A 10,316-nucleotide genomic window follows, 5' to 3' on the forward strand; every position below is an offset into this window, starting at 1 on the left:
TCTTCCTGGTTCAGTTTTGGAAAGTTATACTTTTCTAAGAATTTGTCCATTTCATCCAAGTTGTCCATTTTATTGGCATAGAGCTGATGAGGATGGCCCAGGCTGTGTATCAAGTAACAGTGAACAATGAACATGATATCTTTCCCGTGTGGTCCAGGAAGAATGTAAGTAAATAAAAAGTAAATGCTTTCTATCTTCCAGAGGGGATGCATGCAAGTTATGACATGGTATAGTGTGTTAGTTATGCTATGTTATGTTACACACTGAGCTATAATACACATGCGATGCTATACTCTATGTTATGCTACGGTATTCTATGCATTACACTATGCTACACTATGATATCTCTTTTTCTTAGATGTTTGTTTTCCAATTCTACGAAGCCCTCTTTAGGTGCATTGCTTCACTGAAGGTGTTATGAAGTGACTTAAGTTCTGAGGTATAGAGAGGATGGAGAACCGGTTCTCTCCAGGACACTTGTTTCTGCATCATTCCCCCGTGATTCAAAGTCCTATCATTCCCTTTGGCTCCCAGTTGGTGATGAACTGTATTCAGATGCATCGATAGGTGAATGTTACTTATCTTTTCTCATAAGATGTTAGCCCCTCAAGCTACATCTCAAGTCTAGCACAGTCTTCTCTAGAGCTGGGTTTACCATGCCAGACAAAATTTCTATATCTTAGACAGGGTCTCTGGTAGGCAAAGGGAAACTGAGAGACAAACAGCTGTTGTTTGTCTCCCACATTGTCAGTGTAAGGGATTCTGTGCATGCTCAGTTGCTCATTCATATCTGATTCTTTGTGACCCCATGGACTATAGTCCACCAGGCTTCTCTGTCCATGGAATTTTTCAGGCAAGAATACTGGAGTGGGTTGCCATTTTCTACTCCAAAAAATTTCACCCCAAATATGAAGCAATGCCCGACCCAGTGGTTGAAGCTGTGTATCTTGTAACTCCTGCATTGGCAGGTAGATTCTTTATCCCTGGGTCACCTGGGAAGCCCACAGGGGATTATGCCTGAAAGGAAATCAGGCTGGTTAGGCAGCATATAGTTCTATACACAAATACTAAGGAATTAGATTATTACTCTGATTCCTTTAGGCCCTCAGTCAAAGGTTCCTATTTCCTTTTGAGGTGGTTGTCATTACTCTTTCCTATCCTGTACTCAGAACCTCTAAATAAGATCTAACTTTTGCTTGACGGGGGACAAATTTTCAGAATAGAGAAAGCAAATAGATCTAAAATGCCATTCACAATAAATGCACCATTACTATATATACCATTAAATGAAAAGGAAAATCTCTGCTAATTTAACACTGATACTATATTTTATATCACTTAGAGTTTTTATTTTATTCTACTAAACTACCTATTTGTATACATTACACTTGTGCAATCATAAGAAGAAAATTTAAATGAAATAATTGATTAAATGACTCTAAAACTACAACTTCTTTCCATTCAGGGTCCAACTTTTTGATCTGGAAACACCAGTGCATTTTTTCCCATGTAAAATCATCCTTAGTGGCTACACAAACATTAATGATTCATCTTTTCTTGAAAAATGCTACAGTAGTTTCTGTATATTTATTGTCCAAGCAGCTAACAGTATTTATAATTTTTCATACAAAGGGGCAGGCAGTAACAACTTCCAAGACTACCTGTTTCAGAATGACAACAATTATGTCATCTAAATTTGGATATGTTAAAATTTGAAGGAAAAAAAGAATCCCTGAAATAATGCAACTACGTGTTAGCTGGAAATTTCAGATTCTCAACCACCATAGCTAAAGAGTAGGAATGTCCGCTTCTAAACATTCAGGATTCAGCTCCCAGAGCACTCCTGATCTAGTACCGTCACATTTATAGTAATCAATGGAAAAATATTTCACATGTCAGTGAGTGGCATAGGTGGGTTTCCCTGGTGCTTCAGTGGTACAGAATCTACCTGCAATGTAGGACCCAGGTTTAATCCCTGGGTTGGGAAGATCCTCTGGAGAAGGAAATGGCAACCCACTCCATTATTCTTGCCAGGAAAATCTCATAGACAGAGGAGCCTGGCAGGCTACCGTCCATGGCACCATAAAGTAGCTGGACAGAACTTAGCAACTAAAGAACTAAAGCACAGAGGTGTATTTTGTCTGGGAAATTTTGCTTCCTATAACCATAACAAGAAGATGAGCCTTTCTGATTCCTTTTGGTCCTGGGTTTTTCCCCAACAAGCACTTCTCACCCATGTCTGGGAACATTTTCAGTAAAAAAAGTGGTGTAATTCATTGGGTGAAGGAGTATGTGTGACCACAGCCAGCTATAGTGCTGAGCATTCTTGGATACCCTCCTTACTACATACACATAGTCACAATCATTTCACACTTCCATATTTCATGGAAAGGTTTATCAACAGATTATAGAAAGTTATTTTTTGTTCGTGAGTCAACTGCCCACACTGGTAGCAAGCTAAGAGGTTAGTAACTAACAAAGTATCCTTTGACAAAGTATCCTAGAGAAGGGGGTCTGTTGCACATATTCAAAATAACTTCCCAAGTCTGAACACTAGAAGTTAAACATGGTCCCTTTTCCCCTGATTTCTTCAGAGAGCATTTGCATATGTTCATTCAGTTCAGGGGCTCAGTCATGTCCAACTCTTTGTGACCCCATGGACTGCAGCATGCCAGGCTTCCCTGATTATCACCAACTCTCAGACCTTGCTCAAACTCACGTCCATCAAGTCAGCGATGCCAACCAGCCATCTCATCTTCTGTCATACCCATCTCCTCCTGCCTTCAATCTTTCCCAGCATCAGGGTCTCTTCCCATCAGGTGGCCAAAGTATTGGCCTTCAACGTCAGTCCTTCCAATGAATATTCAGGACTGATTTCCTTTAGGATGGACTGGTTGAATCTCCTTGCAGTCCAAGGGACTCTCAAGAGTCTTCACCAACACCACAGTTAAAAAGCATCAATTCTTCAGCGCTCAGCTTTCTTTATGGTCCAACTCTCACATCCATACATGACTACTGGAAAAACCATAGCTTTGACTAGACAGACTTTTGTTGGCAGAATAATGTCTCTGTTTTTCAGTATGCTGTCTAGGTTGATCATAGCTTTTCTTCCAAGGAGCAAGCATCTTTTAATTTCATGGCTGCAGTCACTATCTGCAGTGATTTTGGAGCCCCAAAAAACAAAGTCTCTCACTGTTTCCATTGTTTCCCCATCTACGTGCCATGAAGTGATGGAACTGGATGCCATGATCTTAGTTTTCTGAATGTTGCGTTTTAAGACAATTTTTTCACTCTCCTCTTTCACTTTCATCAAAGGCTCTTTAGTTCTTCACTTTCTGCCAAAGGGTCGTGTCATCTGTGTATCTAAGGTTACTGATATTTCTCCTGGCAATCTTGATTCCAACTTGTGCTTCATCCAGCCCAGCATTTCACATGATGTACTCTGCATATAAGTTAAATTAAGTTAAAGCAGCGTGACAATATACATCCTTGACATACTCCTTTCCTGATTTGGAACCAGTCTGTTATTCCATGTCCAGTTCTAACTGTTGCTTCTTGACCTGCATACAGGTTTCTCAGGAGGCAGGTAAGATAGTCTGGTATTACCAACTCTTGAAGCATTTTCCACAGTTTGTGGTGATCCACACAGTCAAAGGCTTTGCCATAGTCAATAAAGTAGAAGTAGATATTTTTCTGAAACTCTCTTGCTTTTTCGATGATCCAACAGATGTTGGCAATTTGATCTCTGGCTCCTCTGCCTTTTCTAAATCCAGTTTGAACATCTGGAAGTTCATGGTTCATGTACTTTTGAAGCCTGGATTGGAGAATTTTGAGCATTACTTTTCTAGCGTATGAGATGAGTGCAATTGTGTGGTAGTTTGAACATTGTTTGGCATTGCCTTTATTTGCGATTGGAATGAAAACTGACCTTTTGCATATTTGCAGTCAAATTATTGAAGATTTGAGAAGGATGAAGGAAAATGTCAAAATTTAACAACTTAATTTGAATATTTTTCATTTATCACTTATCCTGAGCATTTCCCAGGAGTCAAGCTCTAAGCTGCTTCACCCTGCTTGACTCACTCTGTGCTCCATGAACTATTTTCTTCTTCCTCTTCTGCTCTCTTTTACACTTAATTTTTATTTCTTGCCCAGAGAAGTTTCATGATCTTATCTGCTTCCTCGACTCATAATTTCAGTCTTCAAAGGGCTTAAGGAGGTAGAAAATATTCAAATAGAAATCAAGGCCATGCATAATTTTCAAAGACTTCATGCAAGGGTTAGGCCTGACTTGATTAGAAATTTTAAGTACAGACAAAAATCTAGAGTTAGTAGGAAATTTGATGCAGGAAGTCAGAAGAGGAACAGAAGCATGGGGGAGAGCTCTGCCTCATTCACTTCAGGAAACTAGTTAGCTTTAGCCAGTCCAACTTTAGCTTTATGCCCTTTCCCTCCACTCACACATTCGTGCTTCTGTCATCACTCCTTAATGGTAAAGCATATAGAACCCAACATCAATTTATCAGTCAGGCTGCATTAGGAAACATCTTTTTAGCTCTGATTTCTTAAGCTCCACTTCCAGAGGTGTGTCTTAATAGCTGTTAGAGCTGATGCTGTGGATATATAATAATTTTATTTAAGTTTTTATAGCTGACTTAGTGATCATCTGGACTAGTAAATTAAATACTACACTTAAAATGGTTTCATTTAATTACATGATCTAACATCTAAAACACATTCTGAAGAAGAAAACATATTTTCCAGGAAGGAATAAGTAATGAAAGTTTAAAATTTGAAAAGAAGGGCCAAAGGGAGGTGCCATGATGAGGGAATTTGGAGATATCCAATTTACCATACAGGGAAAGGATACCTACAGGATAAGGGAAAGTAAAATTTAGAATGTAGAAGTCATTACAAAAGAAAGGGACTAGGAAAGTAGCAAATAAAATTTCTCATATTTACTGTTTGGTTTAGGTTCTTCCTGGAAAATACAAATATTTGTATATGCTGGAATATCATTTCATTGCCACTGTTTAAAATGCTAGAGGTGAGGGGAGTGAACTAAGGGGATGGGGGACCTAAGCAAGAGGGAGAGTTGCTTAGAACTTGTCTGTTGCTTGTGCTGTGTGATGCCCACAAATCTGAAGAAAATGAAGCATTTTCTCTGATTAACCATGTATATTTCTGAAAAGATTGGCAGTTCTCCTTAGTTCTTGGTTCAGGTTCCTTGGTTTAGGGGAATTACATCCTTGTAAGTTTTGACCTCAGGTTCTCTCTTTAAGAAATGTTTTTGTTTCCTTGATATCCAATAGTGTTTTTCATATACTCGTGTATAACAACTACATTTTGCATGTGTGAATGACTGAATAAATTATTGGATGTAAAGCAAGCTTGTTCTGAGGAAGAAAAGAAGGAAGAAAGAGTTTTTCTCTCACATTAAGTTCTCTAGTGTTCTTTGAATGGTCAAGACAAGATTTCTTATGTCATGTCTTGATGTACTCTTTGAATCATAAATTAAATAAAATACCTAATTTTTTCCCATAAGTCTTTTTCAAATATCAAGATATTTTTCCATTTTATGGAACATTAATAACAATAGTAGTATTAGTTACAGCTAATAATTGTACATTACTGTAATTCAATTATTTGCAAGAGACAAAAACTCATCTCTTACTTTAGCCATGCCACCTGCTGAGAAAATTTCTTTGTGATAGAATGCTTGTAGAAGGTTCCATTCTCTCTTCCATATATCTCCTAGAGGAACTGAGGCCAGCCTTTGTGAAATAATATTCCTGCAGTGTACTGACCATTTTCAAGAAATTTAAAACAGAAACTTTCTCCATAATGGAACTTCCCAACTGAGTTCTCCTTCTGCTTAACCAACAGTTTGGCTACATCCTCTACTGAGAACTCAGTCATATTTCTAGAAACTGCCTTGTTTTCAGGAAACACCTTGCTTGTTATTATACATTTGACTCCATTCATTTTAGCCATGATAAATCATTTACTCTTTGGGTAGGCCCAGTAATAACATCAGGGATCATTGCTGGGAAATCTAGAATATAAAATAATCTAGCTACCTGGTAAGAAGGACTTTAGGGTATGTACATGAATGTGAATGTTAAATAACTCCTACAAATTCCAGTCTTTTGAATAGTATGTATTATATTCACAGATAAAAGAAGACAATGACAGAAGGCAGAAGCAAAATTTAATTCTATTCATAAATCAATATGCAAATCTAAAGCAAATTTTATTTCTTCCTTAAATTTGTTCTGCTTAATTTTATGTTGTCTATATTTCTGATTCTACACCAAAAATAATTACATTGAGGTAGTAAAGTATTTTATTTGGAGTAATGGCCTCCTCAACTCCAAATCACTTATATGCACCAAAGAAGTAATTTTTCGCTTAAAGTAGACTTTAGGGGAGATAGTTCTGCTAACTACATATCCCAAACAATTTATGATATATAGGTTAATGCCATTATGACTGATCAACGACTTACTGTTTAAATGGCTAACCCATATGCCCTAACAGGTCATGTTTGTCAATCCAGTAATACTAAATCAAGCAAATTCCAACAACTCTGAGCAGCTTAGCTACCTTACTGTTGGAAGTCTAGTATTTAATATCGCTCTTTCTTAACATTTCTAGTACAGAATACAGTTTCTTACACCTGTTTCTAAACAGGCCAGGTCATTCTGTGAGGGCATCAAGACTCAAGACCCTTTATACTTGTTATACAATGCCTATGTTTCTGTGATTATGCTATAATTTATCTTGCCTAGTAACTCTTCTGGAATATTTGGGGTTATTTTATATTGTGTTATAAATTGAGCCAAGTGGCCATTAGAACAAATACCAATCATCTAGAATGAAGAAATTTGCGAAGGTCACTTTACTAATTTGTCCTTTCTTACCTGCCAAGTGGCCTGATAGCACTCTTCATCCTTCCCAGGCCTCCACTGAACCAAGTAGTCCTGCTTTGCCCATCACTTTCCTATTTTTTACCTTGCCATCTGTTCTGCTTTGATGTGACTGTTAATAATCTGTGTGACCTAAGTGATGACACCATCAATTTAGAGATTCTAGGGCATCTGCACTCTTTTGCTGCTACCTTTTGACGTTCTTCATCAAGTTGACTGCTGATACAATGTTCATTTCTCCTCTGAATTCAAGACACATATGATACATTGTCTCATATATATTTCTACTTGGACATTTAAGAGATATTTTAGAGATTATTTTAGAATCTTGATTTCTTTCCCCCCAACAATCTTCTCCCAGAATATTTACTAAAGCAGTGAATGGTAACTATATCCTTCCCATCACCTAGGTCACAAACTGTGAAGTCATCACTGTCTCTCTCTCACATAATTCACATCCAACTGATCAACATACATTGGGATATCAGTTCTCTGAAAATTATACAAGATATGTCCATTTCTCACTTTTCCATAGCTGCTACCTTCGTCCTAGCCACCAATACTCTTCATTTAGATTATTATAATATGTGCCTAGTTGATGACCCTATCTCAACATACCATTCAGGGTGATTCTGTAAAATTGTTAAAGAAGATAATTTTATGACTCTTCTCAAAAACCATCACTATACACCTCACGTCAACAGCAGTAAAAGGTCACAGAGTCCAGCTTTTATGTGCTAACTGCTGGGGCCCAGGTGTGCCTTCACCGTTCCCTCACCTAATTCTTCTGTCGTTTTCAAGTCCCAGTGCACCAATTTCATACTTTTATCTTCCTCACTCTTTAACTCTCTCTTTCTTTTGCAGTTCAGCATGCAGTAAAAAGACACCTCTGCAGACGGTTTCCTGCCTAGGTGCCAACATTTCCCTGTGTGGCCATCCGTGGGGATCAGGAACCTGGAGCTCCCAGGGTGCAGTGCCCCCTGTCTCTCCATCTGCCACATTCAAGCAAGGGGCTCCCAGGTGACACTAGGGTTCTGAGTATAGCCAGTCTGGAATCCCATCAGGAATTGCTTGAAAAAGCTGTGGCAGCCCTGGAGGGGACTAAGTAGCCTCTGTGACCACTGACAATCTGTTAAAAAGCAGGGGGCCAAATTGTTTGTAAAGATGATGTGTATGGAGATACAAACAAGGAACTTCAGGCAGGTGACAACTGAATTTGGATTAAAGATAACTTTGTTGATTGTTCCAAAACCAAACTGTTAGAGGCAGCTATTATGCCAGAAACCAAGCTTGTTTAGATTGAAACCCCCACACATCCTGGCCTGAAGATGACTGACAATGAAACCTGTGCACATACTGTCCTTAAACCTGGAGACATTATTTTGGTCATGGAGAACACATTTATGTCAACATATTTCCAGTGGCCTTTAGCACTGAGAGCTGGTATTTATATGTATTGAGCAACAAAAGACATGAATCACCAGATGCTACAATGGGCTTAGTGTCACTTAGTCCTCTGTTTCTTACAAAATTCTCTTGGAGCAGTTCCATCTCTTGTTGACTGTTACCTCCACAATTAAGGCCTGAAGACTCTATAAGTCCATATGGAGAAGTATTTTGAAAATGGAATGGCAGTTGCTCAATTTCTGGAGTCAGATCCTTGGGTAGAAATGGTTGTTTATCCTGGGCTGCCCTCTCATCCTCAGCATGAGTTGGCAAAGCAACGGTTCACAGGTCACCCAGAGGTGATCACCTTTTACATCAAGGGTTCCTTGGACTTTCCTCAAGAACCTAAAGTTATTTAAACTGTCTGAGAGCTCAGGGGGAATATGAAACTCTGCTGAGCTTTCAGCATTCATGACCCATGCATTAGTGCTTAAGAGTGAAGTCCTTGGAATAAGTGACACTCTGATTCTACTCTCTGTAGACTTAGAGGATCAACAAGACCTACTAGACAATCTAGATCAAGTTTTGAAAGCAGCACACCCTCCAAATGCAAGTCACAACTAGCATTCCATAATTGCCATTAGAAGTTGCTTTCAGAGAAGATAAAATCTTCCACGTAATTGAATGGACCATTAATGAGTCTTTACAGAATTTTCAAGTGAAAAATTTAAGGCACCTCATTACCTTTCACAGCTGCAATCTTCCTGGGATCATCCCTCTTAAAATGTTTCCTCTTTCCCTTAATATAATTGACAGATTAATTCTGTTAAGATCTTTTTGCTAATTCTGATATTCATTTGTTTCTGAAGGAGGTGAGGTTTGTGCTGCCATTGGGGATTGTGTTCCTTTTTTTCCCCAATCTTAAGATCTATATTGATCATATTAACAATATAATGGTAATTCATTTTTTATGTTTTCTGAGGAATTTAAGTGATTATATGAATTTTCTTAAATTGAATGATTTTTTATGTTGTTGAAAGTAGCTCTCAGAGCAATTGTTTATACTTAATTACCATAAGCCAAAAACAAAATATCTAAAAAGTCTGTGAAATTCTACTGATTTAAGGTTGTACTTATTACTTTTTAAAATAAATCTAATTACTAACATACACATACACACAAAAACTAGTAAAAATCAGTGTCCTAGTAGGGGCTTGGTTGATCTTACTTGATTGAGCCCTTTTATTTCTTACCTCATTCCCACCACTCCCATCCTCTCCTGAGTTGTTTCTTTATCAAATTTACTGTTGTGCTTTGCACATTCCAAGCAATGCACCACTTGGGGCCTTTACATTTACTTCTTAATCTAACTCAAATATTTTTCTACATTACATTCATGTATCTCCATTACATTCATTCACATCTGTGTTTGTGAAAAGACACTGATCAAGTAAGACAAGATAGTAGAGTAGGAAAAACCTGGGCTTGCCTTTTGTCATGAGAAAACAAAAAAGTACATATAGAGCATTTTCATCTCTAAGCATGACCTGAAAACTAATAGAAAAGATTTTCTGCAAGTACAGGTAAAAAGAAAAAGCCACATTGAGATGGGGTAGGAGTATGGAGAAACAATATGGAAGGGACCCACACCTCAAGCACTGTGTTCAACAAACAGGAGGAATTTTGCAACTTCAAATGTCCTCCCTGAGGAGCAACGGGGCTCTGAGTTCCACCTTGAGGTCTTCAGCCATGCGAAACCTGCAGTGGGAAGAAGAGCCCCTGTAATGTTTAGATTTGGAAACCAGCAGGGCTTATATCTGGGAGAACTAGAGTCTGCTCTTTCAAAGCACATACAAAGTCTCAAACAGTCTAAATCCTGGAGCAGAGGTAGCATTTTTCAAAAGTACATGGGTCATAAGTGAAGGAGATTGACTGACTAATTTTAGGGCTACTAAAAAGGAAGGGATCTATTGAAACATTCTCTGGTTACAAATGAACTAG

General features: G+C 38.2%; 1 pseudogene; it reads left to right on the forward strand.

Moving 5' to 3' along the window:
• The first annotated feature begins 7,799 nt into the window (after positions 1 to 7,799).
• Positions 7,800 to 8,939, forward strand: LOC133061488 (cystathionine gamma-lyase-like; annotated as a pseudogene).
• Positions 8,940 to 10,316: the final 1,377 nt, after the last annotated feature.

Source organism: Dama dama, chromosome 9, assembly GCF_033118175.1.
Source record: "Dama dama isolate Ldn47 chromosome 9, ASM3311817v1, whole genome shotgun sequence".
NCBI classification, from domain to species: domain Eukaryota; kingdom Metazoa; phylum Chordata; class Mammalia; order Artiodactyla; family Cervidae; genus Dama; species Dama dama.